General features: G+C 41.6%; 1 pseudogene; it reads left to right on the top strand.

Annotated features, from left to right (window-relative positions):
* The first annotated feature begins 1,296 nt into the window (after positions 1-1,296).
* LOC113905057 lies at positions 1,297-13,977 on the top strand (annotated as a pseudogene).
* The last annotated feature ends 3,546 nt before the right edge of the window (positions 13,978-17,523 follow it).

Raw genomic sequence — 17,523 nt, forward strand, 5'->3', positions numbered from 1 at the left:
GCTGACATATTGAGTGCAGCACTTTCACAGCATCATCTTTTAGGATTTGAAATAGCTCAGCTGGAATTCCATCACCTCCACTAGCTTTGTTCATAGTGATGCTTCCTAAGGCCCACTTGACTTCACATTCCAGGATGTCTTCCATTTCGCCTTTTTGTGTCTAGGTGAGTGATCACACCATCATGGTTATCTGGGTCATAAAAATCTTTTTTGTACAGTTCTGTGTATTCTTGCCACCTCTTTTTAATATATTCTGCTTCCATTAGGTCTATACTGTTTCTGTCTGTTATTGTGCCCATCTTTGTATGAAATATTCACTTGATAGCTCTAATTTTCTTGAAGAGATCTCTAGTCTTTCCCATTCCATTGTTTTCCTCTATTTCTTTGCAATGACCACTGCTGCTGCTGCTGCTAAGTTGCTGCAGTCGTGTCCAATCCTGTGCGACCCCATAGACAACAGCCCACCAGGCTCCTCTGTCCCTGGGATTCTCCAGGCAAGAACACTGGAGTGGGTTGCCATTTCCTTCTCCAATGCATGAGAGTGAAAACTGAAAGTAAAGTAGCTCAGTCCTGTCCAACTCTTTGTGACCCCATGGACTGTAACCCACCAGGCTCCTCCGTCCATGAAATTTTCCAGGCAAGAGTACTGAGGAAGGCTTTATTACTTCTCCTTGATATTCTTTGGAACTCTGCATTCAGATGGGTATAGCTTTCCTTTTCTCCTTTGCCTTTAGCTTCTCTTCTTTTCTCAGCTATTTATAAAGCCTCCTCAGACAACCATTTTGCCTTTTTGCATTTTTTTTCTTGGGGATGGTCTTGATCACCACCTCCTGTACAATGTCATGAACCTCTGTCCATAGTTCTTAAGGCACTGTTACTTCTAACCAAATTTTTTATCCAATGTTCAAGATGGGAAAAAACTCTCTAGTGAAGTTTTTACAGGCTATGACTACTTATGACATGTATCACTGCTTACTTAAAGTCTAGTGTTAGAAGCATATGTACAGTGTTTGTGTCACAATTTGGTAACTGATAAAACATATAGCCTATAAAATGTTTCCCCATTAGCATACCTCTGTGTTTGTTCACTGTCTGGATTAATTTTCCCCAACATAGGTGACTAGGCAAATGTTTATAAACAAAAAACAAGGCTTAACACCAAGAGACATTATGGACCCAAAGCAGGTAACAACCACTCTGGCATTGAGGGACAATTACTTTGATTATTAGTGCTCCCCATTGAAAGATTTGCAATCAAAAGGAGAAATGGTAGAGGAAATTTTCACATATTGAGATATGGGTAAGTCATTTTGGCTTATACATCATTTAACTTAACATTTATGCTCACCAGGCAGCATGTTTTGTGGCCTATTAAACATGCATTGTACATTTGCTTTAACCATCGAAGAAAAAATGTATTTTTTAAAATCAAAAAGGAATAATTGTGGTCCAGGCATCCAAAATAGAGCTGAGTGGCTATTATGGACATTGTTTCAGATACTTTACTGTATTACTGAGAAACTGAATTTTCTGAACTGTACCAGACTCAAGGATACCACAACCCACTTTCAAAACAGTACCTTCAAACAGCTGCCAAATGCATCCTTATGGTCTCAAGGTCTTATAACAACTGTGAAACTCTTTAGGAATGGTAAAACAAATGAGATAGTTCAAGCAGTAGTCTTCCAGCAGAAGGCACTAGATTCTTTTTTCTTTTTACCAGAATAATACTATATGATAAAATTGCTTTAAATTATATTTTAGCAAAAGAAAAAAAATGATGAAACAAAAAGACATATGTATAGTAGCCAATAGTTTCTGTTATGTATATATTAATACCCCTGTAGGAACCCAAGTAAATAGAATAATTCAAAAGACCACTTGGTTACAAAATGTACGTAAAGAGAACCCACTCAAGAATTTATTTTCCTGGTTGCCACCTGGAATAGGAGGTTTCTTTCAAGGAATATTACAATGGTAAATTTTCATCATTATCCTCATTGTAGTATATCTACTAATTCTCCTTTTTAAATATTTTTATTTTTATATAATTTTTAAAAGTCATGTTCCATTCTCAGTTGTTACAAAATATTGGCTATATTCCCCATATAGTACAATACTTCCCTGTAGCTTGTCTTTAAAAAAAAAAAAAAAAACAACTTTTTATTTTCTGTTGGAGTACAGCTGATTAACAATGCCAGGTGGATAGCAAAGGGACTCAACCATACATATACTGGTATCAATTCTCCCCTAAACTCCCCTCCCATTTAGGCTGCCATGTAACGTTGCAGAGTTCCCTGTCCTTATGCTATTTGTATTAATTTTCAAATGTTTACCCAAGTGCTATGACAAAGCAATCAAAGATTGAGGTTCTGTTTTCATAATACAGAATACTAAGGCTAAGCCTGGACTCAAGAATTCTTTAAAATGAAAATCTATGACATTCTCTCCTCTAATACTAAAAAATTGACTTTGCCCCCATTCAGCCGGAAGTAGCTGAGAGGTCATCACACCTGTTCCCATAAACCACTACATTATTTATTGGACATCCCATGGCCCCAAGAAGAGAAGAAAAAAATTTTTAAATAAAGAGATTAACTGAGATTAGTAGGGCAACGCAAGCCAGCCTCCACTGAGCATGCCAGAGAAACAAGCAGGTGAGATCTCTGCCCTCAAGAAACGTAGTCAGGGAATTAGTCATTTGGGGGATATTGATAAGCACCACAATGTGCATTGCACTCGGTGCTTGGAATACAAAGAGGAACTAGACACAGAACCTGCTTTTAAGAAACCTGTCTCTACGAGAAATATATATAGTTGAAGAATGTTAAAAGCAAAGAAACAAAACAATATAAACTGGATCTAAATAAGCCAATATCATTCATTAATTTAGTACCTTTAGCTTTTAAAATGGTTATGCTTGTTTGTTTTAATTAGGCAGGCTATTTCTTGAAACTGAAGAAAAGCAATTGCTTCACTTTTTTTTACCTTAATGGTAATCTCAATAAATAACTATTGCTGTTATTCGTGCTCTTACAGAGTTTCAGTTATTTACGCTGACAGTAAGCGTCAGATGCAGCAATAGTTCACTAAACACACACTCAAAAATGTTTACCAATGATGATGGCAGAAACAGGGAAGTCCAGTTAGGTAAGATTAATCAGAGAACTCTTCCTGGAATAGATGATTTTTAATTAGACTTAAAGTAAAATACTTGTTTTGGTAGAGAAAAAGAGGAAACAATTATTACATACTGCCAGCTTCTCAAAAATGTCATCACATGGGCTTTGTTTAATTTTCTTACGGTAAGAAGAATAAGACCATAGGGGAAAAACTGTATTTAGTAGAAAACTGCACTGTCTTGTTTTATTGAGGCTTAATTGATATACAACATTATATTAGTTTCGGATATAAAATACAATGATTCACTACTCGTATATATTGAGAAATGATCACACAATAAAGCTAGATAACATCTGTCACCACACATAGTTACAGAATTTTTTTCCTGTGGTGAGAACGTTTAAGATTTCTCTTAGCAACTTCCAAATATGTGATACGGTGTTATTAACTACAGTTGCTGTGCTATACATTATACCCCATGACTTATTTCGCTTATAACTTGACATTTGTACCTTCTGACCCCCTTCCCCTATTTTGCCCACACCACCCCCATCTCTGGCAACCGCCAATCTTTTCCCTGTATCTATGAACTTGGATTTTCTTATTGTTTGTTTTTAGACTCCACATATAAAGAGGTCATACAGTATTTGTCTTTCCCTGTCTGACTTATTTAATTTAGCATAATGCCATCAAGGTCCATCCATGTGGCCCCAAATGCAAGATTTCATTCTTTTTAATGGCCAAATAATTTCCCATTGTAACATATATACCACATCTTTTTTATCCATTCATCCCCTGATGGACACTTAGCTTGTTTCCATATCAAACTGCATTGCCTTAAGGAGACCGCTAGGTATATGATTCCAGTTCTATGGGAGCTATTTTGCCACTTTGTAAGCTGTACATACTGATAGCAACACAAAATAATTCTTGTCTTTGAACATGCATATTCTGTCTTGTCCAGTGGAAGAGCAATTTACTTCCCTCCTCCCTTCCAGAAAAACAACTTTGCTACCATTTGTACATTTATTTCAACATTCTTGATCTAAAAATGGCCTATGGTTGTCCGTAGGGGTGGAGGAAAATGAAGGGTAGGGATAGTTTGGGAGTTTGGGATGGGCATGTATACGCTGCTATATTTAAAATGGATAACCGGAAAGGACCTACCACATAGCACATGGGACTCTGCTCAATGTTATGCGGCAGCCTGGTTGGGAGGGGAGTTTGAGGGAGAATGGGTACATGTCTATGTATGGCTGAGTCCCTTTGCTCTTTACCTGAAACTACCACAACATTGTTAATCAACTATACCCCAATACAAAATAAAAAGTGAAAAAAAAATTTTTTTTAAATAAAAATGGTCTGTCCTTTGAGCCAGTTGCTACCTCTTTCTGGTTCCCTCACTGATTAATGAAGAGGATAAAGTTTTTAATATGTATTCATTTTTGTATCTGTAGGAGCCATTCAATATTTAGTTATTTATTTATGTGCGTCAGGTCTTAGCTGAAGCATGTAGGATTTTCACTGAGGCATGAGGGGTCTTTCACTGCAGCGTTTGGGCTTCTGTCTAGCTGTGGTACCAGCTCTAGAGTGTGCAGGCTATGATTCTAATGCATGGGCTTTTAGTTGCCCCACCAGCGATCAGACCCGCAGTGGAAGGCAGATTCTTAACCCCTGGACTACCAGGGAAGTCCCAATTTTACCTTATGCTGCAAGTTAATCTTTTAACAGGATAAAAGAGAGACAGGCAAAATAAGAAAGTGAAAAAAAATTGAGGGGGAAAAGAAGAGACAAAGTGGGAAAGAAAGATAAGGCAGCAGCTCTCTTGTAAAGTCTGAGATGAATTAATTAGAAGTCAGTCCTTCTGGAGGGGAGAGTCCAGAAGATGTAAATTTTTCTTTCTTCACATCTGTTGTTCCTTTGAGTTGTGGCATTAGTATATGTTGCCAAAGTATAATTAAAACAAAATTTTCTCACAACCCAGAAAACCTCTCCACAAAGGGAGAAAAAGAAAATATTTTCACTATTGAATAAGCATTAAACAAAAATGTGATGCACACCCTAGGGAATCTGCTAAAAGATTATGAAGACAGAAAGAAATCTCACCATCACATACATGTTCTCAGGATAAGCAATAGTGTTAATGATTTTAAAAAGATAAGCAATAACCAGTCTTTAGTAAGAGGACTCAAAGAGAGCACCCTTTGCTACACATAGTTCGTCTTCAATTCACCTGATAATTGAGGTGACCATCTATATTAGCTAATTGGTTTTATATAAAGAAAAAGCAACCTCTATCTTTATGACAGGAGGTATTTTTGCAACTGGGAGGGAGATGCCCACAGAAGTCAGGTTCTTACTGGAAATAGAAACTGGAATAGGGAAATGAAAACGTGGATGTTTACATTTCAAAGGCATGGCCCCAAGCCCTTGAGAAAGACACCCCTGGGTCATAAACGTGGCAAAAGACTTATGTAACTTTTAAAAGTGTTTGCATATATTTCAGAGAGACAGAGAAAGAACTTAACCAGTTTTCTAAAGTAAATGCTCTAAGAAAAGGGAGGAGGGACATCTGCCCGTATTTTTCACAAGGAGAATGAGGCACCATTTAAAATGTTTATTTGTCCTTATATGTGTAAATCCTATCTAACTGCACAGTTGGAGTGAACAATGCCCTCCCCTTAAAATCCAATCCTCACCCTCCCAAATGCAAGTCTAATTCAGTCTCCCCAATGCCTTCTGCTTCCCATAAGGGTTCAGGAACCCTGTGCAAAGATAGTGTACGAAGAGAGGGAAGGAGAGACGGAAACTCTCTCGACATTAGCAGCTGGAGGCTTCCTCTGTCACCAGCAGATCAGCTGACTCTGGAAGGGTTCCTCTGGGAGCTAGTCATACCGATGCCGCGAGGAAGGTCTGCGGGACTTTCCATCCGCCACTGCAGTCTAGACTGGAGTTCCTAGAGAGAGGGCGAGCTCCTGCCTCCGTGTGCAGTTCACTCAGAGGTTCGCCAGATGACAGCTGTTTTGCGGCAACTACTTCCCGGGAGGCAAACCTGACCCCAGAAAAAATTGATGAGGCCAGTTTCCAGGACTGGCCTCATCAATTTCACCTCCTCACTCCACCAGCACTGAGGCCAGCACACTAGTTCCGTCTCCAGCCATCACGGTTATTTTATAGCAGGGAACTGGAAATTTGGGCCTTAGCTGCCACCAAGTCTTAAAGTCAGCCATGCCGTTTCCTTCCCACTGCACTCCCTAACCTTGAACGCTGGGGCAAAGTTTGGACTCTTGGTGCTTATCCTGAGTTCCACATATAAATTTTCCACCCCCCACCCCCGACCCCAGAACCAGGCACACTAAGGAAATTGCAAGAGGGGAGGGAAGATGTTGTTATAAACTCTCTCCCTTGAGCAATGAAGAAAGAAGTCACAATTCCATAGTCAGGGAAGGCCAGTCAAGTGATTTCTTTGGGTAATTTCTGCTGTAAGTGGTTAACTGCCTCCATTAGAGTCAAGAAGCTGCAGAAAATCTCAAATTTCTGCCCTTAGAACTTGAGAAATAACATTTCTGTGTCCCCAGTGCAAAAATTCAGGTTTGAAATTAAAGCTGACTCTTCCTTTGCAATGAAGAAAAGAAATAAGGTAGCTTTTAACTTTTCTGAGAGCTTGAGAGAGGTAATCAGATTCCAAACTAGTCCTACTGACGTTCAAAGCAGTCACGCCAAATCTTACCAGATCCTCATATTTTTTCTGAGAGCACAGGACTGCTTCATTCCAAAGCACTCCCAAGTTAGAACGAAACAGCATTCAGTTTTTGCTATGGTTCTGAGTCATTTTCTTAATCATCTCTCCTTATAATTGGATGCTCTCTGCTCAGGCACTCAGTTGTGTCAAACTCTTTGCAGCCCCAGGGACTGGAGCCTGCCAGGCTCCTCATGAAATTCTCCAGGCAAGAATACTGGAATGGGTTGCCAGGCCCTCCTCCAGGGGCTCTTCCTGACCCAAGGATCAAACCTGCTTCTCTTAAACATTTCCTGCATTGGCAAGGAGGGTTTTTTTTTTTAACCACTAGCACCACCTGGGAAGCCCATAAATGGATATTACAATATTCCTAATAATTCATAATTTTAAAAGCTTATAAAGAAAAAGTTCAAATTAAAATGGATTAACTACTGATTATCCAAATAGCTACAGCTATCACTGCGGTATTTTCAGATTACTTCTTCGTTAGCTCTGCCTCGCAGCTGCTGAATTGAGCAAGAGGTGTGGGGACTTCCATCCAGTTTCAAGGGGATCTGCAGAGAAAGTTATATTCAGATGAAGCAGCTCCACTGCCCTTGTGACTAATCTTTGTTCATCAGTTTCATGGGCTCTGCTGACTCACTTCTCTATTCAAGATGTTTATTGCCCAGGAAATAACACTTACGCCATCAGAATCCATTTCCACTTTGAAGGATGCCATTGTGACAAAGCAGCACGGGAAAAGGCTCGACTCCTTATGTGTGAGTTACAGCACAAGTGCCAGCAAAGAAGAAGACAGTTTTACCTTTTACAGGAATCCTTTGTTTATTGGCCAATGTTGAGAAGTAAAGCAGGAACAGGAGACTGCCCAGACTGGGCTCCCCTGTTTGTGTAAGCCTTGATAGATCACCAAGGGTCACAGATTATAGGCTTCACATTCAAGGATCAGGTCCTTATAGCTGTCCAGTTATCCAGTAGAGGTCAAGTTTAAGTTTTCTCTTAAGTGCTCTTAAGAGACTAATTTATAAGCTAAAATGCCAATTTATTCAGTTGTCATGCACACACATACACACAATAAAACTGTCAAATTGGAAAAGTGCCAAGTGTCCATTAGTCAATATATCCACTTCTCAGTTTTAAAAAGATCTATTTAAAAACCAAACCATTACCAGAAGTTTACTTTTGACTACAGTATCCTGTCTATTGTGTTACGGGTGTCCCAGTTTAGCCTGTGAGCTGCTGGAGATCAGGAGCTGTGTCTCTTTGGTCTTTATAATCTCAGGGCCCAGCGCAGTACCTGGTACACAGTAGACACTGACATATTTTTTTACATACAAGCAAGTGAATAATAATGATTTGTGTGAAATCTCTCTGCAAATTGCAAGGCACTGTCTAAACGGAACGGTGACTATGAATAAGGACTTGCAATCATTAAGCTACAATAGCCTAATGTGCCCATCTTCACAGTAGGAGCAATGAAGTGTGAAGGCAAACACTGGGAAGCAAGGGAAGATGTACATATATAAAAGCAAAATTAATGTAATAACGCCAATTAATGTTTTGAGATAACATTTAAGAGATAAGAAGTACAGGACATTAGGTTTTAAAAGCCTTTTTTTCTTGGCTGCACTGTGTCCCTGTTGTGGTATGCAGGCTCCCTAGCTGTGAGTTGCAGGCTTCAGAGTACGGGGTCTCAGGAGTTGCAGTGAGAGGGCTTATCTAGTTGCAGCACTCCAGCTCTCAAGCTGTGGTGCCTGGGCTTTAGCTCCTCCGCGGCATGTGGGATCTTAGTTTCCCCTCCAGGGATCGAACCCATGACCTTGCATTGGAAGGTGGATTCTTAACCACAGGACCCCCAGGGAAGTCCCTAAAAGCAATTTAATGACAAAAAATATAAAAGTGATCCAAAAGGAAATCAACCCTGAATATTCATTGGAAGGACTGGCGCTGAGGCTTCAAATCCCTGGCCACCTGATGCAAAGAGCTGAATCATTGGAAAAGACCCTAATGCTGGGAAAGATTGAAGGCAGGAGGAGAAGGGGATGACAGAAGATGGTGGGATGGCATCACCGACTCAGTAGACATGAATTTGAGCAAATTCCAAGAGACAGCGAAAGACAGAGGAGCCTGGCATGCTGCAGTTGATAGGGTCGCAGAGTCGGACAGGACTTAGTGACTGAACAACAATAATAAATAAGAATGAACTGATGTTAAGAGAGAGAAGGGAAACCCTAAAACTAGAACTTCAAACCTCCACATCATGGGTCTTCCAAGTCAGGAAACTTGCTCTGTACCTAATAGGAAACTGGGCAATGTCCTCAAAGGAGATTGTTTACAATTTTCTGTTCACATTTCTTTTACCTTGAAGGGTATGAATAAGGAAAAACAAAACTGTGGGTCAGTCAATGGGTGACAAATTTTAAGAGAATATTGTCAGGATCAACTTAGGAAAAGATAGAGGTCAGACTGACTGTGTTTAAGTGAGATGTCGAGCATAGCTGGGAGAAAATGTACACTGAGTCAGAGATAATCAGTAGTGGTTAGGCCCCGATCCGGCCAAAAGAATATTTTGAATTATTAAATGTATTAGGCAAGACAAAGACGATAAATAAAAAGTTACTGAATTCCCTAAGCTTCTAAGTCATAGGGAAAAAAATAAATCAACGACAAATAAGCCTCTAATTTTGCTCTAACAGCCTTGAGGGAGAATGAGTAATAGTCATAGTTTGGGAACGAGAAGGAGGTGCCCTGCTCATAAACTTGGCAGAGGCACCACAGGATTGAGTCATTGTTCAGGAGACACAATTCATTATCAGCCATCGGCCACATCCATCTGCTTAGTGGAAGACTATGTAGACCGCAAGCAGGACAGCTGGTGGACAAAGGACAGTGCCTCTTCCTTCTCTATTTATAATATCCTGGTTTATTTTTAAGTGCAGCGTTGCTTTTTCCTTTTAATCTTTATATTTGGAAGATATTGAGATAGGTCAGGAAAGATTTAGATAAGCTAATGTTAAGTCCCTTAGCAAAAAATATTCCTTTCTTCCTTTAGAAGGAGCAGTCTTCTTATTTCTTGTGCAGTTTCTCTCTCAAAGATCCAGCAGCCAAGGAGACACAGACATAAAGAACAGACCTTTGGAGCCTGATCCGGCCGCGGTGCGAGAGCCACGGCAGCCACTGGGGCGGCGGCGGACCCCACTGCTCTCGCCTCCGGCGCCCCGGCCGTCCGGGCGGCCGCGAGGGGAGCCGCCGCCGCCGCCGCCTCCGGCCCGTGGGGTGCCCCCGGGAGGCTGAGAGGCAGCCGGCCGCGACCCACGGCAGCGAGGCAGCAGCCCGCGGGGTCGGTGCCGCCCGCCCGGGAGCTCATTCAGCCGTCGGTGGCGAGCCGTCCCGGGCAGTGCACGGTGCGCGGCTGCGGCAAGATCCTGCCCAGCAGCCCCGCGCTCCACATGCACCCGGTCAAGAGCCACCGCCTGCAGCTCATATGTAACAGCCATCACCCACCTTCAGATCATCCCCTCACTGATTACTAAGGCAGACATTACATCTAAGCACAAAGGAAGCGGCCAGTCTGACGAGGGCTCTCTTAACTTTGTTGGCCTGAACCATTCTCGCAAGCCCTTTTTAACATTTTATATTGTTGTTTTTTGTGGAACTGCTATCAGGAGCTATATTTCTCCAAACCTTGTGAAGCATCCGTTAAGCAAAAGATACCGTTTATCAATACTTCTCAGGACTGGTTTGATAGTATACAATTGTTGTTCAGTCGCTTTGTTGTCTCTGACTTTTTGCAGTCCCATGAACTGCCGCACTCCAGGCTTCACTGTCCTTCGCTATCTCCCTGAGTTTGCTCAAACTCATGTCCATTGAGTCAGTGATGCCATTCAACCATCTCATCCTATGTCACCCCCTTCTTCTCTAGCCCTCAATCTTTCCCAGCATCAAGGTCTTTTCCAATTAGTTGGCTCTTCGCATCAGATGGCTGAAGTACTGGAACTTCAGCTTCAGCACCAGCCCTTCCAATGAATATTCAGGATTGATTTCCTTTTGGATTGATTGGTTTGATCTCCTTGTGTGCAAGGGACTCTCAAGAGTCTTCTCCAACACCTCAGTTCAAAAGCATCAATTCTTCAGTGCTCAGCCTTCTTTATGGACCAACTCTCACATCCATACATGACGGCTGGAAAAACAACAGCTTTGACTAGACGGACCTTTGTCAGCAAAGTGATGTCTCTGCTTTTCAATACACTATTTAGGTTTGTCCTAGTTATTCTTCCAACGAGCAAATGTCTTTTAATTTTGTGGCTGCAGTCACCATCTGCAGTGATTCTGGAGCCCAAGAAAATGAAATCTGACACTGTTTCCATTGTTTCCTATCTATTTGCCATGATGTGATGGGACTGGATGCCATGATCTTCATTTTTTGAATGTTGAGTTTTAAGCCAGCTTTTTCACTCTCCTCTTTCACCATTATCAAGAGACTCTTAAGTTCCTCTTAACTTTCTGCCACTAAAGTGGTATCATCTGCATATCTTGGGTTGTTGATGTTTCTCTCAGCAATCTTGATTCCAACTTGTGATTCATCCAGCCCAGCATTTCTAGCGATGTACTCTGCATGATGGCGCAGTAAATCCAACAATAAGAAAAGATTTGAAAACTGTACCTAAATTCTACTGTTGTCCAATTGAAGGATGCCCTAGAGGCCCTGACAGACTATTTTCTCAATTTTCTCTTGCAAAACAGCACTGTATGAAAGTGCATGCTAAAAGAAGCATAAATGTAGTAAGTGCAGCAATTCATACGGCACCAAGTGGGACTTGAAAAGACATGCAGAGGATTGTGGCAAGACCTTCCAGTGCACGTGTGGCCGTCACTATGCCAGCTACCGAACTGGCCATGAGATCCCTGCAGAACACGGGGATCCACCTAGTAAGAAAAGGAAGATGGAAAACTGCCTGTGCAGCTGGAGCTGTCCAGGAAGACCGCTGAATCACTGAGCAACCAACCAATTCCACAACCAGACGTTCCAGAACTAGAAACTTTGGAAATAAAGCTGGTGGCTTCCTCTGAAGACTCTCGCAGCTCTAATGCCAAACAACAGACTCTTGCAGCAGCTCCAAGGTACCCTCAGCAGTTGCTTTTACCAAAGCCCAAGGTGGCTTTGGTTAAACTCCCCATCATGCAGTTTTCTCTGTGCCTGTCTTTGTGCCTACAGCCGACTCCTCGGCCCAGTCTGTGGTGTTGGTGGTCGACCATCAGGGCTCCGCTCCTGGTGCCATACACTTACTGCCCTTGTCCATTGGAACCCTGACCCTCAGCCTAGATTTGGAGGCCTGCTCTCTCAAGGAGAGCCTCCCTCTTTCAAAAGTTGTAAATCCTGTTGCTGTTAAGCCGATTAGCACAGGTGTTCAAGTCAACTTGGGTAAAAGTCCATTTAGCCCATTACTGAAGAAGGAAGTGGCAACCCAATCCAGTATTCTTGCCTGGGGAATCCCATGGACAGGGGAGCCTGGTGGGCTGCTGTCCATGGGGTCGCACAGAGTCGGACACGACTGAAGCGATGCATGCATGCATAGCCCATTACAAGAACTTGGGAACACATGTCAGAAGAACAGCATTTCTTTGACCAATGTACAGACAGACCTGTCCTGCACCACACCACAATTCATGCCATCTGCACAGTGGGCCAGCCCTGACTCCTCTGTGTCGTCCTGTTCACAAACTGATTTGACATTAGTGTTCAAAGTCAGACTTTTTTGCCCAGTTCTAAGGTAACCTCATCTATCACTGCTCAGACTGATGCGTTTATAGATGCCAGTTTCCAGCCAGGTGGGATCTCCTGAGAAACTCAGAGCAGTGGAATGCGAAGTCCAGCAGATGACCGAGTACAGATGGACCATGCTGTAATGTGTGGAGACATTTTTGAGAGTGTCCATTCATCATATGGTGTGTCTACAGACACTATTATAAGCAGTAGCTTAGTAGCAGAGACTGTAACTCATGACTTGTTACCTCAGAACCACCCTAAAACTTTATCTCAAGATATTGAGAAATCCGCACCAAATTTCAGTGCCCCGAATAGTATGCTTTCGTCAGAGAACGTGACAGATAATCAAACCCAAACCATGGATTTATTAAGTGATCTAGAAAACATCTTGTCAAGTAACCTACCTGGTCAGACGTGGACAATCATAGTCTTTTGTCTGACACAAATACTGGACCTGACACCCAGCTCCCATCTGGCCCAATCCAGAATCCTGCAGTTGATTTTGATACTGAAGAGTTTTCAGCCTCAAATACACAAACCAAAGAGAGTGAGCTTAGCACCATGACCACTGAGCCAGTCTTGGAATCGCTGGACACAGAAACCCAAATTGATCTCTTCCTTGCAGACCCTTCTGCCCAGGCCTACAGTTGTAAGGGAAATTCTAGCTTCTTAGGCCTTGAAATGTTTGACATGCAGACACAGATGGACCTGAACTTCTTTTTAGACAGTAGCCCTCATCTGCCACTGGGAAGTATCCTGAAACACTCCAGCTTTTCCATGAGTACTGATTCATCTGACACAGAGACCCAGACTGACAGACTCTCCACTGCTAAAAACCTGCCTGCCCTGGAAAGCAAAGTTCAGTTCAACAGTGCCGAAACACAGACAATGAATTGTGGCTTCGAAACTTCGGGGAGCTTATTCTTCACCAGCAATGAAACTTAGACAGCAATGGATGACTCTCCCCTGGATGATCTGGCCTGGAACAAGATGGAATCTCAATTCAGCTCTGTTGAAACCCAGACGTGTGCAAAACTACACCCAGTCTCCAACTTCTGAAAGCAGAGTCCACATGGGGGGTGGATTCACAAATACTGGACCTGACACCCAGTTCCCATCTGGCCCAACGCAGAATCTGGATTTAGAAGGTGAAGAAGGGGGACAACAGTACTAACTCTACTGAATGCAGTCGATGATACAGTTACTTCGATTCTCTGAGGTTCTTTGCCTTTTTGTACTTGTAAACATATTTGTGTAAAAATTTGTGAGTGTATTATAAAGTGTAAGATGTTGATCTGGGAAAAAAAAAAGAACAGACTTTTGGACTCTGTGGGAGAAGGTGAGGGTGGGATGATTTGAGAGAATAGCATTGAAACATGTACATTACCATATGTAAAATAGATGGCCAGTGCAAGCTCGATGCATGAAGCAGGGCACCCAAAGCAGGTGGTCTGGGACAACCCAGAGGGATGAGGTAGAGAAGGAGGTGGGAGGGGTTTCACAATGGGGTTATCATGTACCTGTGGCCGATTCATGTTGAAGTATGGCAAAAACCTTGACAATATTGTAAAGTAATTATTATCCAACTAAAATAAATAAATTTTTTAAAAGATCACCATTCTCCACACCACCACCAACCTCCCCCACAAAAAAATCAGGGTTTTCCCTGTGGTCCAGTGGTTAAGAATCCAAGTGTCAATGCAGAGGAATCGGTTTGAGCCCTTGTCTAGGAAGGTCCCACATGCCGCAAAGCAACTGAAGCACCCAGAGCGCATGCTCCACAAGAGAAGCCGCAGCAATGAGAAGCTGGTGAATTGCGACAAGAGAAAATGTTCATGCAGCAACGAAGTCCCAGTGCAGCCAATAATAAATAAATAATTCTAGAGAGAAAAAGAAAAAATACTCATACCTAGAGGTGGGGCTTTTTGTTTTGTTGTGCATGATTTAGAGTTAGAAGAGGAAACAGGGAAATACCTTACTTTGGCAGCACTTTTTAAAAACCACAATTCCTCATGTACTAGAGACTCATAGAACAGCAGGCAAAAGGAGTAAGGGAGAGATGCAGCTTCAACAGAGCGGAAGTATACTAAGTGAAAAGTTGCTGGAAACAGAAAAGAGGCTGCCATACCAATCTGCCCTCTAAATACAGATGTTAAAGGAAGATTCCATTGCCATGCCATTGGGCAGAAATCAGAGCAAAAGGCAGTCCTCACTCACTGGTTGGTTTGGTTTAGTTGCTAAGCCGTGTCCAACTCTTGCAACTCCATGGACTATAGCCCACCAGGCTCTTTTGTCCATGGGATGGGATTCACCAGGCAAGAACACTGGAGTGGGCTGCCATTTCCTTCTCCAGTTTTAGGATTATCTCCCTTCTTTTGTTGACTCTGAATCTAAATAGATACCACTATGTTCAAAGTTGGGAACAGAGACAAAAAGTTAGCATGGAAAGTATTAAAAAACAAAACAGCACAATAAAACACGAGAAAGGAAAAAAGTACTCCAGAGATTCAGAAACTTTCCATATGTGAATAACTTTGCTGGAGCCAGAAAAAATTTACAGGAAATTTATTGAGCATCTTAAGTGGAACTGAAGGACCTGAATGTATGGGAGAGGGGAAATAGAAGAAATAAGGTAAAATTTCAGTAATTGTTGAGCCTGGGTGATGGGTACTAATATAAATTTTCAAGTTTTTATAGCAAAAAGTTTTTTAAACTAAAGATCTATTAAAGATAATACTGGGTTGGCCTAAAGTTTCATTTAGGTTTTTGATATCTTAGAGAAAAACTGAATGAACATTTGGGCCATCCCAATAAATTAACTCTGCAAATTTGCAATATATGACAATACATACAGCCACAAAAAATACTTTCACTTTAATATACGAGTGATATAAGTAAGAAAATTTTTTTCTTCTTTTTTAATCCTATTTATAATAATAAGAAGGAATATAGTGGGAATAATATAACTTAGATAATAAAATCTACTCAGAGAAAATTTATAAAACTTATTAAAAGAAATAAAAAGAAATAAAGGAACCCTGAAACAGAGAAATACTCATGGACAAGAAAAGTAACTGTAGTGAAGATGGCATTGCTTTTCAAGTTAACTTACAGATTTAACACAACACCTAAAGCAGTATCACATTAACAGGTATAGGTAAAAATTTCTCATTTATATACTTCTTGTCATAACATTTCTTTTAAGCTCTTGGATTTTATGCATTAATTATACTTATGTTCTATATCTTATGAGGTTTTGACATCTTTGGGGGCTTTGCTGGCTGGGGAAGGGACTGCCCTTTAGGGCTTGCTAATTCCTGAGACAGGAAACAGTATGTTGGTTGGTGAGCCCAGCTTTCCTATACACCAACCAATTCAAACTCCGCACCACCAGCCACCTCCTTTAGCCAGCAGTCACACACAGGGCCAGCATTTCCCCTGCCCTAAATCTTCCCAAGATCAGATACCAGACAACAGGGACAGCCCTGTCCCCCAAAGTTCGCTGGAATTACTCAGATATCCTAATTTGTTTGCCTTTCTCTGCCTTGCTTTTTCCACAGAAAACATAACAAAAACTGTGACCTGTGCTTTTCCTCCCCTCCTCTCTTCCTTCAGGCTTCCCCGGTGGCTCAGATGGTAAAGAATCTGCCTGCAATGCAAAAGACTTGGGTTCGTATCCCTGGGCCGGGGAAGATCCCCTGAGAAGGGAATGGCTGGCTACCCTCACTAGTATTCTTGCCTGGAGAATTCCATGGACAGAGAGGAGCCTGGCAGGTTACAGTCCATGGGGTCACAAAGAATCAGACACGACTGAGCCAAGAACACTTTTCTCTTCCTTCAGACTGACTTTGGTGCACCCCCTTGTGGCCATGCCTGGCATGACATGCCTTTCATGTCTAAGACAGCTTTTATTACAATGGCATTGACCTAGTGTTTTTCACTCAGTCATTTTTATAAATTAACTGCTGGGCACAACTTATCTTACTTTTCTGCATGTTTTGGCAATCACGTCTAGCTTTTTTTTAATGTCTAGGGTTTTTTTTTTTTTTTGTCAGAACAGCTGCCACTGCAAAAAATATTTATTTACAATGTCACAGTATTTTTGAGCATCTGTTGATCATTCAGTGGCTGCACAATGCATGAGTTCTGCTTAAAAACTCCTTCCACACAGGCATGCACTGCTAATTTGCTGGTAAAAGAAAAGAGAGAAGCTACAGAAGCCAGCTTGTTCATTCATTCCACAGCTTTTCTCTGAGTGAGGAATGGGAATACAAAAGTACCTGACATGTGACCCCAGCCCTAAAAGTGTCAAAATCCAGCTGCGTAAGTGAAACACGAACAGAAAATTCCTAAATTATCATAAAATGTAAATTTAACTTAGAGACAGCTCTTTTGCTTTCACATCCTTTTTAAGGTTCTCCCAGAGAGCTGTTTCACAGACATAATGCTGATACTAAAGTCCAACTTATAAAAGTGCTTACTTATTTTTGCAGAAGAGGGAAAACTGATTAGTAGGTATTTTCTGGGAGTAAAAAAAAAAAAAAAAAACTATGCAAGATTGAGTCAAATCTCAAGACTTGTCAAATCTCAAGAGAGATTGTTCTCTTTTGCTACTCTTGAAAATATGACTCTACTGCATTTCACTTGGCTTCTAAGAATAGTTGCATTTTTTCTATTTTTAATATTTATTTATTTATGGCTGTGCTAGGTCTTCACTGCTGCACATGACTTTCTCTAACTGCGAAGAGCTGCAGCCACTCTTCATTGCAGCGCGCTGGCTTCTCACTTCAGGGGCTTCTTCTGCTGTGGACCATGGGTCCTAGAGTGTATGGCCTCAGTAGTTGTAGCCAGAGACTTGGTTGTCCCGCAGTATGTGGGATCTTCCTGGACCGAG

This window comes from Bos indicus x Bos taurus, chromosome 15, assembly GCF_003369695.1.
Source record: "Bos indicus x Bos taurus breed Angus x Brahman F1 hybrid chromosome 15, Bos_hybrid_MaternalHap_v2.0, whole genome shotgun sequence".
In the NCBI taxonomy this organism is placed as follows: Eukaryota; Metazoa; Chordata; class Mammalia; order Artiodactyla; family Bovidae; genus Bos; species Bos indicus x Bos taurus.